The sequence below is a fragment of the Pinus tabuliformis genome, chromosome 4_1 (assembly GCF_031772625.1).
Source record: "Pinus tabuliformis cultivar Carrire ecotype Pingquan chromosome 4_1, CPIR1, whole genome shotgun sequence".
Taxonomy (NCBI): domain Eukaryota; kingdom Viridiplantae; phylum Streptophyta; class Pinopsida; order Pinales; family Pinaceae; genus Pinus; species Pinus tabuliformis.
The window spans coordinates 615,855,434-615,877,458 of record NC_142303.1 but is presented as its reverse complement, the minus strand read 5'-3'; positions in this window follow the sequence as shown (position 1 = coordinate 615,877,458).

Genomic DNA, 22,025 nt, shown 5'->3' with positions numbered 1-22,025 from the left:
AAACAAAAACTTCGCAGCTATCACAACCATGCAGTCCTTAACTGGTTGTGCCTCTGCCCATCGAGTCAAGTATTCTATCACGGTGATGATATAGCGCGCACCCGTCTTCCCTCGCGGTGCGATAGGTCCTACAAAGTTGATTGCCCACTTCTCGAATGGTTGTAGCGTCATCTGTGGCTGGAGTGGCATTTCATCTCTCCGCGATGGTTTCCTGGTTCGTTAACAGACATCGCAGGCCCGAAAGTATGCTTTCGAATCCTAATGTAGGCTTGGCCACCATAGCCCTACGCGAAGGATCTTCTGTACGGTAGTGCGACCTGAAAAATATCCTCCCGCCACTTCGCCATGTACTTCGGCTAATATTTGTCCGCACTCGAATTTAGGCACATATCTATGTAAGATTTTGTTGTTGCCCATTTTGTAGAGATGCCTTGTGATCACAGTAAAGTTTGTTGCACGTATCACCAATTCCTTCTTCTACTGAACATAATATCCCTGCGGTGTGGTTCCTGTAGTTAAGAAAGGTATTATATCCTCAAAGTGGCCATGCGCAACTCACATTGCATATAGTTGTGCATCCGGGAGTCCTTCCTCTAAATTTGTGGGCTCTTGGCCGGTCTCAATTCTGGATAGGTGATCCGGACCTATGTTTAGACGTCTCAACTTTACGACGACCTTGAAGTCATATTCTTGGAATAACAGCAACCACCTACAAATTCACTCCCCCAACACAGGCTTATTCACTAGGTATTTTAGTGCAAAGTGATCAGTATACATCTTAACGTGTCCGTCGAGCAAATAGTGGTGGTATTTTTGAAGCGCGTATACCATCGCCAATCCCTCTCGCTCAGTAGTGGAGTAATTCTTCTCAACTTTTGACAACCGGCAACTTGTGAACGCAATCGGGTGATCTATTCCCTCTGCTCCTTCTTGAGTGAGTACCACACCCAACGTGATTCACGACACATCAACATGCACATGAAATTCGATGTCCCATTTTGGAAAGACCAATATAGGGGCAGATGCCATCTTTTCCTTAATCGTTTCCAGAATTTTGTTGCATTCTTCATTCCAGCAATAAGTAGCATCCTTCTTCAACAACTGTTCCATTAGAGCCGTGATCTGGGCGTAGCTTTTGATGAACTTCCGATAGTAGCCCGTGTGTCCTAATGTGGCACGTAGTTGTTTGACATTTCGTGGTGCTTGCAGATTGAGTATGACAACAATCTTTGCCGGATCCACCATTAGGCCTTACTTACAAACCACATGGCCAAGAAGGTTTCCGAAGGGGATGAGGAAGGTACACTTCTTTACGTTTAGTGCAATCTGGTGTCGTCAGCAAGTATCTAGCATTAACCGTAAGCTCGATATGTGTTTTTTAACTAGTCCGAATATAGTCCAGTCATCAAGATAGACCTTTAAGAACTTGTGTATAAATTCCTTGAATGTTGCTACCAAAATGCGTGAGAATATCGCCGATGCATTCTTCAGTCCAAAGGGCATCACCGTATACTAAAAACAACCCCATTCAATGGCGAATGTTGTTTTACTCCTGTCCTTTGGCGTGATCTTGATCTAGTGGTATCCTGAGAACCCATCCGTGAAGGAGTAGGCTTCCTACCCACCCACATTTTCCAGTACCTCATCTGTAAAGGGTGTTGGAAACAGATCATTAACACAGGCATCATTGAGCTTCCTGAGATCCACGCAGATGTGAATCTCACCCTTCTGTTTCTTCTCTTGCACAACCATAGGACTTACCTAGTCGAACTCCTCAACTGGTTCAATGATTCCTGCTGCCAGCATCTTGTCCAGTTCTTCACGGACCTTTGCTTTGTATTTTGGATTCAATTGGTAGGGTCGCTACTTAACTGGCTTTACGTTCAGTTTCAATGTTATCTTCATCACGCTCAGGTCTCCTAGGATCCCTTTTAGCTCTGTGATTTTGGTTGGGAATAAATCTCGATATTCTCGAAGCAACTCAATGACCTTTTCCACCGTGGCATCGTCCCAATTGTCCCACAGCGTTGCATACTTCGGCTCTTCTTCTGTTCCGATATTTACTTGTTTTGTTTTCAATGGCACCGTGATATCGGGATCTTCGATTGCGGGTTCGCGCACTTCACGGCTCCCTTCTGATTTGGAATATTGATGTTTCACGGGTTTTCCTCATCATCTTCTGCCTAGACATTGTAGCATTTGAGGGCTTGGCTCAGCTGTCACGACCAGTCGAGCTGCACGGTTTCTTCTAGTTCCAATGGAGTTTTGAAAATGGCGGCCTTCACCAGCTGTAACGCATTATCCACAGTATTCATCCATTGATCTTAAAAAAGGAATGTCGACAAAAACTCTTCGTGCAAGATATCCCACTCACCTGTGCCGTGTCGGAGCTTTGCTTCAATATACCAGTTTCTGGGAATGATGTCTAGGGTGTGATAAAATAAGTGCACCCATTCTGGTTGAGGTTCCTCTCTGTAGGCTTTGATCCATCTAGTAAGGTGCATGCGCGGGTCATCACGTCCATCGTATTTCTCTGTTATTCGTAGTTCCGGCTTCCCAAATCTTATCTTCATCATGTGCCTGCAACCACGCCAATCTTTGAAAGTCCCTTCATGTGTGCCCCACCATCGCACAGGTGTTTCGCGCAATGCCCATATCAATGCATCAAACCGTTGGTGCTCTGGTATTGCGATTTCAAATTTGGTCAGAAATTCATCTATTATTGTCAGCCCATCATACATCGGCAGTTAGCGATCCTGTGCCCTCATGCAGTACAGAGATTTAGTCACCATATTGCAGTGTAACGTGGTTACTCCATTCAACCTATTATGCCACCGCTCGTCTTCTTCGTTTGAATCGGTGGTGCAGGACTCTACATAGCCCCGTGATATTCTTCTATCCTCCCTTGACTTGACCCATCCTTGCCTTTGTGCAGAAATATTGTAGATATAGTCTAATCCATCATCACCGTCTTCGTTGCGCATGGGTTCAATGTAGCGCGGTCCTTCAGCCAGGTCTAGTGGAACGACTGCACAGAGCAACTTCGTTTCAAATATCATTGTTCGCTTCTTTAAATTAATAACTCCATTCATGTCGGTGGCCCAATGTATCCCTAACAAGGCAGGATAAGGCATACTTTCATCCATGATTTCAATTACTTCAAAGTCTGTTCTGGTGCTCGCGCCTTCTATATCTACCATAATTCCCTGCAACCTTCCCATGGGCAAGATCTTCTATTGGTTTGCCATCCGCAATTGAATAGGAGAAATTTGTCAAACAGAAAGAGTCGATTGTGCGGACACAACCAACCTCCCTAGGAGCCTAAGACTCTCTAGTGACAAACAAGACAAACAAGATCTATCCTTCTCTAAACATGCATTATAATATGAGATATCAAGTGTTTTGTTCTTACCTTTGTCCAAACGCTGTTGTAGAAGTCCAAGCTTTGTTGATCTAGATGAGCTCCTCCTTTTCTCCAAAACCTGTAATCACCAACAGTCAAACAATTAAATAGCACCTGATTATAACATAAAACAAAGCATATTCAACATGTAGACCAAGGAGCACATGAAATAACTCATAAACAACAAGTTATTGAGAAGAATGGACTCATTTGCATTAATAGGTAACAAAAAGAACAAATACAACCTGAGCCTTGGTGTTGTGCAAGTCCTTCCCAGGGTCTGTCAAGAGTTCTCCTTTACTTTGACAAAGCACACCCACTTCCAAATAGAACAAGCAAAGATGGCAATCTCTCCTCACAAGCTTCTAAATGGGAGTCCTAATTCCTGCAGCATTTACCCTTAGAAAATGTATAGCTTCAACCTCCCCTCCTTCTGGCCCAATGCCTGTATTTATAGTGCTCAAGAGGAAGTTAATCAGGTCCACCATCAATGGGATAATCCCCTCTTTGGATGGGATAGCTCCCTTATTGATGGGATAAGTTCCTCTTTGGTAGGGGTACATGAACCATCTGGAGGCGCTCAATACACGTCGAACAACCTTCTAGAATGCTCTAGAAATGACCACAAGTAACTTTTTAAAGATGAAACTTGCGCATTTTGACCTTTACAGGGGGACGCACCTGTCCCTTTACATACAGAGCGTCTTTGGACGCAGCTTTTGTGAACATTGGGAGCGTCCCCGCAGGTAAGGTTGAGAGAACCTGCGTCCCCAGAGATAGATACATTTATACAAGACTTTCTCTCTTTTTTGGAGTTTGACATGGAGAGCAGAGGCATAAGACTTGCCTAAGAGGGTAGCATGACCATTGATTGAGCCATACTAACTGTAAATAGTCATGGTGACATTTTTTAGTGTAACAGATTGCCCCCTAAAGTGCGAAGCCTGGAATAGATTAGGGTTTGTAATATCTAGGAAGGGTGAAGTGCTTTATCATTTCAAGGATTATCCCGTGGAGAGCCTGGTCAGAACCTGCAATTTTCAACACAAAATACATGTATAAGATTATATCATCACTGAGGTAGGCATTCCCATACTCAGATCAAAACTTTAACTAACAGACTAACTACTCTGATACAGGAATGATCTTGCAGTACATTACAATCATAGACTTTTGTAGACACAGTATGGACGCAGCCATCTGTTTATGATTAGTCTACTTAGATAATGAATACAAAACTCCTCGCAGCCTGGATGGTGGAAACTAGATCCAGGGTCTTCACTTCTACTTCCCGAATTGGTACGATTCTAGCCATGCGAATAAATGAGTTGATGTCGAACATGGTAGAAACCACTTGATTACCAGTCGATGATGTAAACTGTTAACAAGCGTGAGAGAGACCACCAGTAATGTCAATGGTTCTCAAAGTACCCAGTACAATCCATGAGATGTGAATGAATGAGTTGATGTCGAACATTTCACAGAATCCTTTGATCGAAAGTCAATGATGTAAACTGACGTCAAAGGCGAGAAACCTGCCATTGATGCATGCAGACTTCAAGGTACTGACGATCTCTAAGTCATCTCTCTAGATAATGTGATGATGTCGATAGAAAGCGACTCATTGTAGGCAAGCCTGCAACACGAAATCATTGTTCAAGTTGAAGAAATGTTGCTGTAAGGACTGACTCAGGGATGGTCAAACGGATGACAAGTATTTTGCAGATGAAAGTTTTGTTTGCAGACCTCTTGAACACATAACGACACAACAGATGGCTTGGTGATAAACGACTCAAAGTTAATCCCCGGAACCCGGCTGAAGACTTTCAAAGTGGTTTGATCAACTGTGAGGTAAAGGATTTCCCAACCCAGGTGAATGAAAAGTGTCATGTTCAAGAGTGGTAATAAAGTTTCTTCTGAGACAAAAGATAACAAATAGGCTCATTCTTCTCTCTTTTCCCCCACCATTTCTGGCAAGTACCTCTTTATTTTTAACAAGCTTGAGGAGGATAACATATGCTTGATTATAAGCTCATCCTTCGGATGAGTCCAACCTAGTTTTGATTCGAACCCTAGGAAGGAGCGGTTCGTTCCTGTTTGTAATTGAACAGGTGCTTTACTGTGAAATGTTTAATGAGCCCAGTATAGGAGAAACTCGGCGTTTTTCAATTTTAGAGAGTCTGAAAAACTTAAGAAGACTCCAAGTTGAACTTTTTCGTAAATTTGTGTCCCTCAAGCCCGAAAAAGTATAAAATAATACCTGGGGGAACCGCTTGATCTTGCGACCAAGGAGTACTTTCATAATTAGTGCCACTGACCTGAAAAGTAAAAAGCGATCAAGGACACGTCGTTTTATTTCCAGTATCGAGTTTGAAACGACAAAAACCCGGCAATTTCTTCCTGTTTTTACGGTCAGAAAAGGGCTATAAGGGGACCGTCTTTTAATTCCGTTTTAACGAGTGTAAAAGAAACGCTCGGCAATCTTTTCATTTTTTAGGAGTCTGAAAAGGGCTTAAAAGAGAACTCCAAGGTTTCACTTTTTCATAACTTTTAACGAGTTTGAAAAAATGATAAAAATGTACTCATGGTTTTCACTTTTTCGTAAGTTTTAATGACTTCGAAAAAGGGATAAAAATGTACTCATACGGCCGACTTTCAATTTAATTTACGAGCAGGAAAAGACGGAAAGAACTCGGCATTTTCATTTGTTTTACGAGAATGAAAGATAGCAAAATAATCTCGGTATTTTCATGAGTTTAACGAGTCTTGAAAATAACTAAAATTGACTCGACATAGGTTTCATTTTTGAAAATAACTTGTTGTTTATGAGTTATTTCATGTGCTCCTTGGTCTACATGTTGAATATGCTTTGTTTTATGTTATAATCAGGTGCTATTTAATTGTTTGACTGTTGGTGATTACAGGTTTTGGAGAAAAGGAGGAGCTCATCCAGATCAACAAAGCTTGGACTTCTACAACAGCGTTTGGACAAAGGTAAGAACAAAACACTTGATATCTCATATTATAATGCATGTTTAGAGAAGGATAGATCTTGTTTGTCTTGTTTGTCACTAGAGAGTCTTAGGCTCCTAGGGAGGTTGGTTGTGTCCGCAGAATCGACTCTTTTCGTTTGACAAATTGGCGACTCCACTGGGGAATAGAACAAGCAAAGATGGCAATCTCTCCTCACAAGCTTCTAAATGGGAGTCCTAATTCCTGCAGTATTTACCCTTAGAAAATGTATAGCTTCAACCTCCCCTCCTTCTGGCCCAATGCCTGTATTTATAGTGCTCAAGAGGAAGTTAATCAGGTCCACCATCAATGGGATAATCCCCTCTTTGGATGGGATAGCTCCCTTATTGATGGGATAAGTTCCTCTTTGGTAGGGGTACATGAACCATCTGGAGGCACTCAATACACGTCGAACAACCTTCTAGAATGCTCTAGAAATGACCACAAGTAACTTTTTAAAGATGAAACTTGCGCAATTTGACCTTTACAGGGGGACGCACCTGTCCCTTTACATACAGAGCGTCTTTGGACGCAGCTTTTGTGAACATTGGGAGCGTCCCCGCAGGTAAGGTTGAGAGAACCTGCGTCCCCAGAGATAGATACATTTATACAAGACTTTCTCTCTTTTTTGGAGTTTGACATGGAGAGCAGAGGCATAAGACTTGCCTAAGAGGGTAGCATGACCGTTGATTGAGCCATACTAACTGTAAATAGTCATGGTGACATTTTTTAGTGTAACAGGCATACCCATGCGCTTCCAAGTTTGTTTAGGCAGTGCATTTGCATCTGAACCCAAATCCAAAATGATCTGATCCATCTTATAGTCACCAATTTGTGTCGTTAATCACATCTCTCGCCTTGTCCGCGTTGCGTGTTTTCCTAGTTTGCGGACAACGCTAGGTTCCCGCATCCCTGCACACCTATTTATTAATTCTTGCAAACCTCTAACCGCTCTATTGTCGCGAAGAAATTTTATGCATGTCTCTAAAAAGGTAGCTATCATCGAGGGATTCGTGTCCTGCTCAGGTTGAACCCTGCTACCTGGAGTAGAGACCTCTGCGAAGCTCTCCCTAGCTTCCAGATACGTTTCCTTGCCAACCCTTGTGTCTTCCTTACTTAAATTCCTTTTATCCTCTCTTGTGGCCATGCCACTTCTTAGTACCATGTTTACTTGGGGGTCTTCATCGTGGGATTTGGACCTCATCATCTGTATGTTCTGAGTCATCGCAGGTTGCATGACCCTTTTTTCATGAATTTGTGCTATTAGTGTGGGGCAATCTATCAGCTCCTGATCGAATTTCTCATAGTAAGTGCATGATATTCTAGTTGGGTTGGTACAATCCCGCGCGTAATGTCTTGGTCCTTTGCAGTTGTAATATATTAGATGCCTGCGACCCCTTCCTGTCCCCATTCCGCCCCGTCCTCATCCACAACCCTGGAACCCACCGCGCGCGATTGCCACAGCTAGATCCTGACCTCAAGCCTCAGTCTGCATTTTGTATGCAGGTGACTGGTCCATTCATAATGATAGCTATGACAGTCTCTTTCCTCGTGTCCCACCGATCTGCAAAAGTTGCAAAATAACTGTTGGGGGATTTGGTTGAATTTTGGCAGTAAATGATAGTTATCGGTGCTATGCTTTCCTCCCACCTAACAGATTGCGCACCAGAGCGGGGTTGTCGCGCTTATCCCTGGTTGTGCCTCTGGTCGCAATGGTGTTGGTCCCCCTGTTACCACATAATTCGCCAAGACCAGGCAATGATCTTTATCGTGCCCCTGACTCCTGCACTTTATACACCATACTTCCTCCCGGACTTTTGGGCGAGGTGCTTGGTCTTGTTTTAACTTCTTCATTTCTAAACACAAGTTTTGTATCTGTGCTTGGATTTGTTGAACTCCCAACCCCGGGTCTTGTAACGGAGTTTCGTGCAACCTCATCACTGTCTCCAATGCTTCAGCCTGGGTTTAGATCTTCTATTGTGATAGAGCCATCCTCAGATGTGGTGCTAACGATGCCATAAACCAAGCGTAGTGCTGCACATCCATTAGTGTCATGTTTGCTTCGCGGATAGTACTTTTCAGTCTTTGATCTAAATCCCATGGGGTTTCACCAGGCATCATTGCGATCTCCTTGAACCCTATGATTGACTGTGTTTCTGACTTTGGCTGGCTAAATTCCTTCTTTAATTTGGTCTGGATCTCCATTGTCCTTGTAGTCAAGTGGTCACTTGAGTATTTTATGTACCATGTCAGCGCTCAGTCCTGCAGTGCGCTAACTAAGGTAGCCTTTCTGATATTGTCATCTGTAATTATGTATGCGTTCCATACTGATGTTACCACAAACCAGAATTGTTCTGGATCTTCGCTTCCTACTCCCTTGAATACTAGTAGTTGGATCGCACTCGTCATTTTCAACCTCGTCAATGTACTCTAAACTACTACTGCTCCTAGTCCCTTCGATCCTTCAATTCTTTCTCTATAGAGTCCCCGTGTTCCACATCAAACACCCCTTAAGCAGATCCCGGTCCCGGCAATAGAACCATTTGTTGGCTTATATGGGCCTGAACCAGGTTCGGAAGAATTATTTAGCCAAACAAATCCCGTAGCTACCGACGCTTTCAACAACAGCCTGTGGAGCGCGAACTGAGCTCTCACTAGAGGTAGCAAGGGAGGGTGCTGGAACCAGGTTTTCGCACCCTTGGGATGTCTTGATGTGGTCTGGAGGTTTCACGCACCGTTTCATGGCTTCGCGCCACTCTGCTTTGCACAGATCTAGTCCCAGAATACTCCTTGATACTTATTAATGCGCTATTTATAGATTCAACCTACTTTTTACGGTCTTTAAGCAAACATTTAACAATATTAACCAGTTCATGCACTTAGAATAGATACAGATTCACATGGATTTATAACATGAGCACACGTGCATAGTCATACATTAACCAAATCCATGATAGTTCATATTTAACATAGAATTTCAGAATCAACTTATCTTTATTCACTTTCTTCACCAATACATCCAGATCCGTCCTACGCACTTAGCTGTAAGGGTCCGTGCACACAGATGCGGACTCTTCCAGGCCTCTGTGCACACAGCTGCAGAGCCTCTATCTACTACCCAATTCCCTCAACTCGGACTTACAGACGCTTCAAGACTTTTCTTTCTCAAAAACCCATTACATATCATATCCAAGCTTACATACCAAAAAGCTACTTTCTATCCATAGAGCCTCACTCTATTTATACATTTCCATGGACCGCGATCCATGGGTGGGCTGACTCAACTTACATTTCTTTACATTATTTTTGGGCAGACTACCCTTTGACTCAATTTATTATAAATTGCACTCCACGCATCCCGTGGAGTCTTTACCCTATCTTTTCCCAAAATTTCGGGCTTCGTGCCCCATGACCGTTGCGCGGGGCTTCTGCTACCCAACACCTAGTCTGATTGTCCACAAATCACATTGAGGAAAATCTTATAATGATTGACTATGGGATGATTTTTTTTCCAGGTGGAAATAAGTTTGGGATAGGTCAGATATATCATAAATTTGAAGATGGCTTCTAAGATTGATATTGTCTTTTTGAATGGACAAAATTACGTAGTTTTGGCACCATACATGAAAACTCTTCTAAAGAGAAAAGGGATCGAGAAGTATATGAACACCAGTATTCTAAATCCAAAGGATGACTAGATGAAGTTTGTCATTGATGGAAATAAAGATGAGGTTGTTGGGGTCATTATGGCCTATATCGATTAGGAAATGCATTTTCACACAAGTAGATTGGCTATCCTCATGAGGTCTGGAACAAGTTGAAGTTAATGTTTGAAAAAGTTAACGAAAGTCATGTCATGCAATTAGAGGAGTTGATTTGCCTTAATCGTCATTCATTTGAAAGGATCGAGGAAAATATACTCCATGTTAAAGAGACATAATTGAAGTTGGGTGACTACATAAAGTACTATCCAAAAAATGATGTACAACTCATTGAACTAGTCTTGATGAATTTGAGAACACCTTATGATGTGCTATGTTTCTTGTTTCACACCAATTGGAGATCATGTAAGGAAAATCATTGATACATTTTTTGATTTATTAATTAAGGACCAATAGAGATTTCTTGATGAAGGGAAGCTTGGTAATAAATGATAGGCTCACTTGATCAAAGGGAAGGGAAAATCAACGTATAAGGAGAATGGAAATCAACAAGAATGTCTCAACCAAAAATATAAAGGAAAAAATGATGGATCTAAATCAATTAAGAAGAATGGAAATAAGAAGACATGTCATTATTATGGAAAGAAATGACATGTGGGGAAAACTTATTAGAGGAAGAGTAGTGAATTGGAGAAAAAGGTTAAGATGCTTGAAGGAAATGTGTCAGTTGAGAAATAGACCAGTCAACCTTTTGAAAAATTTACCTTTTTAGTCAAAACTCAAGCATTACATGCTTACACCATGCATATTGAGTGGGCTTTTGATTTTGGTTGCACTAATCACATGGTTAAGGATGTTTCTTTGCTTTCCTCCCTAGATAAGACTATTAAGAAAAAGAAGCACCTTGCAGATGGTTTTGCTATTGACATTGTTGTTAATGGTTATGCACCTTGTTGATATGGTATAATCTTGAATTTTTGTCACATGCCTAATCTGAGAATGAATTTGTTGTCAGTTTCTCAATTTTCACAAATTGGTAAATATGTTGAATTTTGTCCATATTGATTCATTCTTAAATATATGAAAACGATAAGTCAATTGCCATTGAAGGGATTCTAAACTGAAATGATGGATTCTATAAGTTTGATGACTTGTCTTGACTAGATGTTGAATCAATTACTCTCATTGTATAAATTGACAATTGGGGCATACTCTGCATGAATGACTTGAACATCTAAATTTTCAAAATAGGAGGATAATGGAAACATAGAACATGGTTGATGTTTTAAAAAGGATTCTTACACCTGATGGGGTATAAAGGGAATATGTGCTAGGAAAGCATCATTGGGAACCTTTTGACTTTGATAAAGCATGCCATGTGTAGAAACCACTAGACTTGATTCACAATGACCTTTGCTGCATTAATAAGCCTTCATTGGAAAGTGTGAAGTATATTTTTACCTTTATTGATTTTTTTTCAATATTTAGATGGGTTTATTTCTTGAAGAATAAGATTCATGTCTTTGAAATATTCAAGGATAATAGGGAATTGGATGAAAATAAATGCAGTCAACCAATTACATGTCTACAATTTAATAATGGGGGAGAATATGTAAATCAATAATTTGAAGAATACATTGCTCAGTTAAGTATCTCTTGGCAAAGGTTGGTTCCCTATGCTCCTTAACAACATGACATGATAGAATGTAAGAATAGAACATTAGTCAAGGTGGCTTGATTTGTCTTACAAGACAAATATTTACTGAAGAAATTTTGGGATGAAGTTGTCTAATGTGTCAATTACCTCCTAAATATTTTTCTTTGTAAACTTGTCAATTCTGTGACTCCATTTAAATGTTGTTGTGATAAGAATTCCTAATTTGGCCACTTCATAGTTTTCATATCTATTACTTCGATGCATATATCCAATGATTGTAGAAATAAATTGGATGCAAAGAGTCATATCTGCATCATGATGGGATATTATGAAGAGTTGAAATCTTATTAACTTTTTTATTCTATCAAATAGCATATCATTATCAGGATGAATGTAATATTTGATGAGAAGAATTTTGGCATTAAGTTGTTGAACTCTTTTGGAATATTGTGCAATGATCCTTTTGATATTATTCAAGATAATATATCAAATGTTCCCTTTTTTGGTATTTTGAATGCTCACTAATGTTCTTGAGTCAACTCGTAGTCAACCTCTTTTGGCTAAAACAATCACTTCTCACAATCAACTTTTTAAAGCCCATATCCATTCCTTGACACCGTGTTTACCTTAGTGGGCTGCTAAAAAAATTGAAGTTGTTAGATTTTATGTTGATGATGTTTCTTCAGGCCAATGAACTTATAGTCATAAGCAACATATTAGTATTGCATTAATGGGTCATGTTCATGAAACTTGTGATATGAAATCCGATCTTGATGCACAAGGACAACCTAAATGGGAATACACTATGTAGGCTGAGATAGATTCTCTTTAGAATAATCACACTTGGGACTTAGTTTCTTGACCATAAGGGAAGGACATCATGAAGTGTTGATGGGTATATAAGACCACATTTACTTCTAAAGGTTTTGTTGAGCATCATAAGGCTCATTTTTTCATGAAAGGACACTTATTGTAAGAAGGCATTGACTACATTGAAACTTGTAAATATGAATTTAGTTCAAATGATTGTTTCCCTTTCTACTTGTTGAACACCTAATCCTCTTTATGTTATATGGTAATAAAGGTAGTCTAGATTTATGAATCTCAATCACTTGAACTGTGTATTATATATAATAGTTTAGATTCAATAAATCTCAATCACTTGAATTATGGATAAAATCTCATATTATTTATAAGTAAAGGAAATTTAATAGAATATATTAATTATCGGTCCAATGTAGAAATTATATGGGTTACACAATTCTAGTGGATGTTATCATTAATGATGTTATAAAATTTATTTTGATTAATTAATTTATTTTTATGTCAATTTTATTTGAAATTTAGTTAGAATTTATTGGAATTACAGATTAAGTTGTGAAATTTGTAGAATTCAAATATTTTAGAGTTTTCATGAGTTTTAAGGTGTTGAATACATTTATATATTAAAAAATGCATTTTAAATAATAAAAAACATAATTTGCACCAAAACTATATCGCTATATTCCAACAACAAAAAATCCCAAAACATAAAAAGTTAAACTATACTATGGTATAAACTCAACTAATACAATGACATATAACCAACATTAACCAACATTTATTGTTTAAATTATTTGAGATCACTTTTGGAAGAACTATAATTTGACTAACCATAAAATGTTCCTCAAGCAACATTCATATTCATCTCAACCCCAAGAAAAAAGTTTTAGTACCTAATTAGTTTGAGGATAATATTAGATGAGACCCAGACCATAGAAGAAAAATTAAATCTTTAAGATTTGTATAATCTTAATTGATTTCTTTTAAAATGCAGTGGCTTAAGAGTAGTTCACAACCTTGTGAAAATCATTATATCACAAAATTTATGGGACTAAGGTGAAAAAACTGAGCATTATGGATTATTGGAGCTACCATCGAATTTTTGCAGCCGTATCTAGAACTATGCATTCATTTACATACTATCAGAGTGCATCAATGTAACCAAAACCATAACACATAACTATGCATTCTTCATGATCATGACAGTAAACAACACAACCGATGCATACAACAAACCATGAATTTATAGGACAATGTTCCATCACGGTCATATCGACGAGCTTCACCACTCAAGAAATCATTCATATACATAACACACGAGGCATTGCATTATTAACAACATAATAGATTTTTTCATAGTGCATAAGAAATTCACATGAACAATGTACACTTAGTAATATGTATGTTGAAAGAAGTATGGAAATTAAAGGATGGTCTTCAACTCTCCACCCAACCGTAGGCCAACCACACTACAATATTTCTTGTATCATAACACGCTCGAGCCAGATACAAAGACTGAGGGGATGTGTATCTAGGGATATCCACACCCAAGGCTTAAACACATAACCAAGAGAAGCAATCCACTATCCAGGCAGTTTCACAGCCTAAGGAAAGCATCCCAATGACTCACTTTCTCTCTGGTTAAAACACAAAGCTTCACTCGAGATCAAATGAATTCTATCTCAGTTTTGGGAGGTGGAATCATTGCCTTTGGTGTTTTAACAACCATCTCTCATAGCAAGCATCGCAGGGGTCCACAATCTACTATACAGGCGATTTCATAGCCCTAAGGTAAGCACCACAGTGACCCGAATTTCCCTGTCCCAATGGTTTAACAACTAGGAAAAAAGCACCAGATGGTTTCATAGCCCCAAGGAAAGCACCATAGTGATCTAGTTCTCCATCGAGCTCCTCGTTAATCAATCAGGCTTAAACACACTATCCAGTGGCCTCAATACAATCTCAGGGAACATTTTCCCAATCCATAGAGCACAGGTTCAATTCGTGCTCATCCTTGCTTCTTTTGGTCTCCACACCAATAGTTGTGAACATAGTTCCTCTCTAGTGTCTTCACCAATAACTCCCTTGTTCCTTGGATTTTGGCACTCTTTGTGCTCTCTACACAACAACTTCTACGCCAATAACTTTTCCTTCTCCACAACTTCCAGAAGACTAAAGGTTGAAGCCTGATGCTCCCTTATCTTCCCTCATTGCCATGAAATTTTGGTTTGTAACCTCTTTCTCTCTCTCCATGTTTCATGAGGAGAGGGAATGGTATGATGTCGTTCTCCACTTAGGTTTCCCACTTCATGACTTCAATGCTCGTTGGCGCAGGTGAGTCCATGTTCAGGTAGGTAGTTATGATAATTAAGGGTTGTTGGTATGTCCCACTCATGACATGCCATAGGAAAACCAACCCACATGTAATAGGCACACAAACATCCCTTCAAGCATGAAACAATTACTCAACAACCCTCACCTCAGAGCTTTGGATCTGTATGTCCCTCCAGTTAGCCCAATCAATTAAAATTTTCTTTTAATTTATTTGATGTTTACACATGATTTCTTAGCCAACGATGGCCTCCATGCTGGCATTACATTGTCATAATTTTAGCAATACAACAACAGGGGTAATGTGAGGGACATTACACTTAGATTCACCTCCTTAAGCACTGATGTACATCATGCATTTCATCCATGTCTGAGTTATTCTCAACTTGATTGCTTAAATATGTGTCTACGAGATTTTTTTTTCTTCGCATCTTTCTTTTAGTTCTTTAGGTTGAGCTTTGGATGTAATTTCCATTCTCGTTTATGTGACCATTATTGTTATAGTGGTTGAATTCATTGCTAGTATCTTTGTTCTAGTGTCATGTGGCCATTTTATTTTTTTCCTTTCCCCTCTTTCCACTTCTTCCTCCCCTCCTTGGAAGCTTCCTGGTGCTCCATCTACTTTAAACCACTTGAGTTCCCTTTCTTTTGGCCTATGTTTTCTAGGTTGTGTATACCCCCTAGATACTTTAGGAGTATCTTATGGTTCTTTTGAGAGACACTAAAAATTATTGTCATGTTCATAGATTATGCGGTGAACTCTTGTATACTTTGCCCCTTTCTTTGCCTGAAGTAATGCCACTAGATACTTCAATCCTCTACATGCTTGATAAGGTATAATTGTAAGTTTACAAGAGTTTTAAAATCCTATCACTTATTCATTAGAGGATCCCCTTCTAGCCTCAAGTTTCTATTTGGATTTCCCACGAAGTCATGGCATGGCCCTCTAGTTTCAAATGAATGAATGAAATTTTATGTTCCTCCACTATTTGGTGAACACTAAAATAAACCTCTAACTATTGCAACCAATGACTTAATTTCAATGTTTCAATTCCCTTGATATGGCTTGATTTTGATGTTTTCTTCCATATTGAATAGGGAATATGAATGGTTCATGACAGTTGAATTGGGTTTCTCTTTCTCGAGTTCTTTCTTAGATTCATTCTCTAGTTCTTCTTGATCCCTCATTTTCCCCTCTGATCTAACCTTTTAGTTGGAACCTCTGATTTCTCTTATTCCAAGCTTGTTTTCTAGAGCTACCACAATGAGGTTTATATTACAACTAATATCTACGACTTGCTCTTCCAACCTTGCAAATATTTCCCTTGCCACATCTAGAGGGTTATTAAAAATACATTCATTAACCATAACTAGGGTTTTATGAATTTCTACTAAACCAATCTATATCCCTTGAAACTTCCCACAAGATACCCAAAGAAACCTACTCTGATGCCAATATGATCCATAAATTGTCGTGGATATTCCACTAGACAATTTGTCACAAAAGGTCTAACAAAACACTGCAAAATATATACTATGAAGGTTAAATTATTTGGATTCTAGATTTGTTACTATTGAATTTATTATTTATGCATGCAAGATATAAAATGGAGAAAATAGATAATAGGTAAGAGCAATCACTCAAAAAGCACAAATATACCAAGAGATGACCTAGGAAATCCCTATGGGATAAAACTCAACAAGAAGGTGAGGTTGCTTTGATCTTTTTTGTCTAGAATGGAAATGATGCAAGTAGAAAGGAGAAAGGAACTATGTATGGACTTGAACGAGAATGTGGCCCATTAGTTACCATAAACATAATAACGCCTCTATTATGCACTCTCTCTATCCATACTAATCTACTCTACTCTAATATGTAATAAAATGCAAGAAAAATGAATCCAACCCCTTTTCCTCGTAGTTTCCCAGTTATAACACATCCCATTAACCAACTAGTAGTTAAATTTTACCCATTCAACCCTCAATATGAGTTACAACTTGACCCTTCAAATGTATTATTCATAGGTCCTGTGTAGCTAGCCCCTTTTCCATGTTTAACAAGGTTTGAAGTGGCATCCTCTCAAATTATGGAGACCAATCACAATAGGTCAACTTCCAAGACTCATAAATTTTGTGTTAGAACTTTGATTGATGTGATTCTTGCAATATTAGAAAGGTATTTGAGTGTAGGATAACACTAGGGGGTGTGATGCTTAAGAAAAAAAATGTTTACCCCAGAAAATTGTCATTTCAGGCCTCCAACTTGCCGTAGAAGGTGTTTGATTCCAATTCTACAAATTGGGCCCCACTGTTAAAACTACTCTTGTACGTTGTTTTCTCTTATTTTCCACCCTAAAAGCATCAATATGTATGACAAAAATATAGCGATCATATCCATCTAATTAGATTAAGGTTTATTTAACCCTTTCTTAGGCCCCACCTTCGATGAAAATACTAATTTGGAGAAAGGGTCAATCAACCCTTCCTTGGCCCCCTTTGGATGATAATACTACATAAGAGAAAGGGTAGGGAGAACTTTCCTTGAGTTCCCCCTTGATGTGAATTCTATGTTGGAGAAAGGATCAATTATCACTTTATTAAACTCCCATTCTATGGGAATATTATTTTGGAGGAAAGATTGATCAAACTTAACTCAATATTCCTTTCAATGAGAATTCAATGCTAGAGAAGGGTCAAGTTCCCCTCTCATTGGTCCACCATTAGTGAGAATTCTATGTTATAGGAAGGGTCGAACACCCCTTCCTTAGGGTACTTCTCTATGAGAATTTAATGCTAGAGGAGGGATCAACGAATCTTCCCCTAGGTCACCCTCCATCAAAATATTAAGCTCAAGGAAGGGTTGGTTGAATGAACAACCAACCTTTATTTTATTAGAATACAAAATGTGGAGGATGCTAGTTTGACCCTTACCCAAGCTCCCCTAAAAAGTAATAATATACTTAAGGAAGGGTGTATGGACCCTTCCCTTAAACCCCCTATGACAAGAATATAGTGTTAAGGAAGGGTTCGCTACCCCTTTTTTAGTCTCCCCCTCAAAAGGGAATTCTATGTGAGGGGAAGGGTTTCTTTCCCTCTACTCAACAATAATACTATGCTCAAGAAAAGGTCATGTTTAGGCCTCATTAATCCCCCAATTCATTTGACTTGGGGCCCCATTTTTATATTGATAAGGATTAACTAAACCTACTTTCCCTTAGTGTTATTATTTGACATTAATTTCATGATTATATGCTTATGATTGAGATTGCAGTGATTGAAAACATGTTCGATACTAGTTTTTGGTAGTCCCATTATTAGATTGATTTGTCTTACAAGCTTTCCTTACACTCATTCATTACATTACCTACATCTTGATTTAAATATTTTTGTACCGCTTAGGTTTAATTGGATATAACCTATTTTAACATACTATGTAGCCTTGTCTAAGGTCATAGAATATGTTTTATATCATGGGTTGGCTTAGGATTGAGTTTTAGGAAAAATGGGTCATTTTTCCAAAGCACTATGTACAAGGTGCATTAAGAGTGAAATGACCTCTTTTATGAGTTAACATCTTTTAGATGCCTACGAGTCCTTCTAACATTAACCAACATATTAAAATCCTATATAACATAGAGATAGAACAAACTTACGAAATCAAATTTGGGTAAAATAACAGTTTGAATAAACCAAATTTGGGTAGTTTGAATAGGATTTGGACTTTTATTAAAGAATGCATTTGCACATAGTTTCTAGGTAACCCTTGAGTTGACAATTTGACTCATGTAAGAGGATGCTTATAGTTTCTTGGGGATTGTGAAATAAATACACACAATTGAAGGAATTCAAATTTGAAGTATGCATGATAACATGTGTTTATCTATGAGGTGTAGACGAGTTGGTTTGTGTGGGGTTTAGCCCCCATTAGGTCATTGGTTCAAATCTCATGGGGAGAGATTGAGGGTGGGAGCCACCTATGGGGGATAAAAAACTATCAATAATCTAATATTGGAGTCGGCCCAAACCTAGACTCAACCTAGTTAGAAAAACACGCATATGTTTATGGTCTCTCATAAAATTATGTCATTTGACTTTGACATTTATAAAATAAACTTACTTATCCTATACACACTTCTTCAATTAAAAACTCATATAAATAAATTATAAATTTATTAAATCTCAAATTAAATAGCTAAACCCCACAGATGCTTGAGATAATTTACTTTCCACTCTCCATCACCTCTCCATATCCAAACCTAGACTCAACCTAGTTAGAAAAACACACATATGTTTATGGTCTCTCAGAAAATTAGCTCATTTAACTTTGACATTTATAAAATAAACTTACTTATCCTATACACACTTCTTCAATTAAAAACTCATATAAATAAATTATAAATTTATTAAATCTCAAATTAAATATATAAACACTTGCTTGAGTTAATTTACTTTCCACTCTCCATATTTAATTTTTAACTTAATTTAACTAATAAACAATATGACCTTTTTTGTAGTGATTTTTCCTATTAATTTTGTCAAAATTAAATAGAGATTTTTAAGAATCATATTTTTTAAATTGTTTAATTTGTAAAATTTAAATATCCCAAAATTTTTCAAAATAATGAATGTATTTAAGTATTCAAAAATACATCTTGAATAACAAAAAAATCACAATGTAACCCGAAATTATATCTCAAAATCATTATATTTACTGAACAGTTATTTTTAATCAATATTTACTACTAATGAACAATAATTGATTTACCTTGCCATTTCGAAAGGAGTGAATGATTTAAGTCCGAGTTTATTTTCAAATTAGAAAACAAAAAGTTTTAAAACAAACTATTTGGAATATACTCAAAATTAGGTTATCAAAGTTTAATTAAACTCTGCTTCAACGACTCTATCGGGAGGCATTTTTAAATATTTTCAGGTGACACTTTGGGAATTTTCCGATGGCTGATTGTTGAAAATATTCGAATGCATATGTTTGAAAATCCGACATTAACACTTTTCGCGAACTTCCCGATGAAATTTACGATTTTGATTTTGATTTATCTTGCCTCTTCAAAACGAATGAGTTTTAAAAATCAGGATAGACACGTGGATATATATATATTATTTTTTATACTACTGAGGAGATAGGTAACGAAAATATATGTTAATGGTTTATGTTAAGGATAACATTAATATTAAAAAAGTAATAAAGATAGACAAGATTCTACGAGTCTCCAACACTTAGCATTTATAAGGAAAAAATAAATAGTAATAGTAGAATAGGTTAAAAAACAATGTATATTTCATTAAACAAAATCATTCATGAATCTAAGACAGAAGTTCCCATGATTACAAAATCCAAGTGGATTTCATTATTATAGGTTATAAAAAAAGTTTTTATTTCCGTAGATAGATTTGTTGGAATTAAGTTGTGAAATTTATATAATTTAGAAAATTTAAGTGGATTTCATTAATGTTATAAAAAAGTTTTTATATTTTAATATTGAGTTTTTATATTTTAGTATTGAGATTTGTTGGAATTAAGTTGTGAAATTTATATAATTTGGAAAGTATAGAGATTAGTTGGAATTAAGTTGTAAAATTTATATAATTTGGAAAATATAGAGATTAGTTGGAATTAAGTTGTAAAATTTATACAATTTAAATGTTTTTAGATGATTTATGTATAAAAATATTTATTTTAAATAATAAAAAATAAGATTTTGTGATGCAGTATGATTCACAACACATGTTAATATTACTAATTTATTTCTTTTATATAATAATATATTTGGTCTTTTGTCACATTCAACGTCAAACAATATAAAATACCCATATAATTGGACAATACGAAACCAGGCCAAAAAAGGATTTCAAACCGATACATAGTATTTAATTTTTTTAAACCTTTTTATCAGTGACTACGAAATAATTTCGTAGCATTTGTTTCCAAATGAACTGTGCAATCACTACAGAATAATTTTGTAGCGTTGTTCGCTATGAAATAATTTCGCAGCGCTCGTTAAAATTCTTGTACAACAATTTTCAGGGTGCTGAAACGACTTGCTCTTTTCCAAATCGATTCTACACAGCCTAGACTTGCTTCTTAACACAATAAACTAATTGTTTTTTCTTTCCTCGTTAGGTTTGCAATTTATTACAAATGTGGGAATCGAAAACCAATCTAAGGGATTTTCACAACATTCCAAAACATGGGTGCACTATCTTACTATTGTAACATCAATCCAATCACTAACAAAAAACCACACAACCACTATTATAGGGGGCAACCACACATTCTTTCTACAGACATTACAACATGAATCCCAAAAGACAAATGGACAACCACACAAATTTGCTAATCAAAAATTAGTCAAAGAGGCATTTTGACTATACGCCAAAACAAAGTGTTATGTTTTGCTGTAGCAACATTCAAACCACTATAAATCTCACACATTCACTACTCCAGAGTACAATGAACATTCCTCCACAGGGTTTTGAAACCATTACAAGAAGAATGCCAAAGATGCATGAATAAATCACACAATAGTGGAAGCCACAATGTACCAACTCTTAGTATCAATCAATGCAACAACTTACAGGGTCTTAAAAATAACCAAACACACAGGAATAGATTATGAATTAACAATGATTCACAATAGAAAATGATTCGGTGTAACTACAAAGCTTTGATTCATTTAATAGTCACACAACTTACAACCCAACACTGTTGTTTATTATGCCATTGACACAAAAATACCTTCCATTCACACATATTGAAGGTACAAGCATCTGTAAAACCTTAGAACTGTAGTTACATAAAAAAACAAGTTCCTCTCTTCTCTCCCTCTCCCTTCGCCTCACTCGGAAGCTTCTCTTCTCTTTTTTTTTCCTCGAACATTTTTTTTAATTGTCTCCCAAAAGGAACAGACTATGACTACCAAGAGTCACAAAGTATAAATCGTTTTCCCTTCTCCACAAAATAAGGGAAAAACAAATAAACAAATAAAAAATAAAAATTCAATCTATATTTACATTAGAAAATAACTTCTCCATCTTATTTCTAAAAATCAAAACTTATTTCTAGTGTAAATATTTACAATTTCTTACAAAACATTTAAAAATTCCTCCCAACATTACC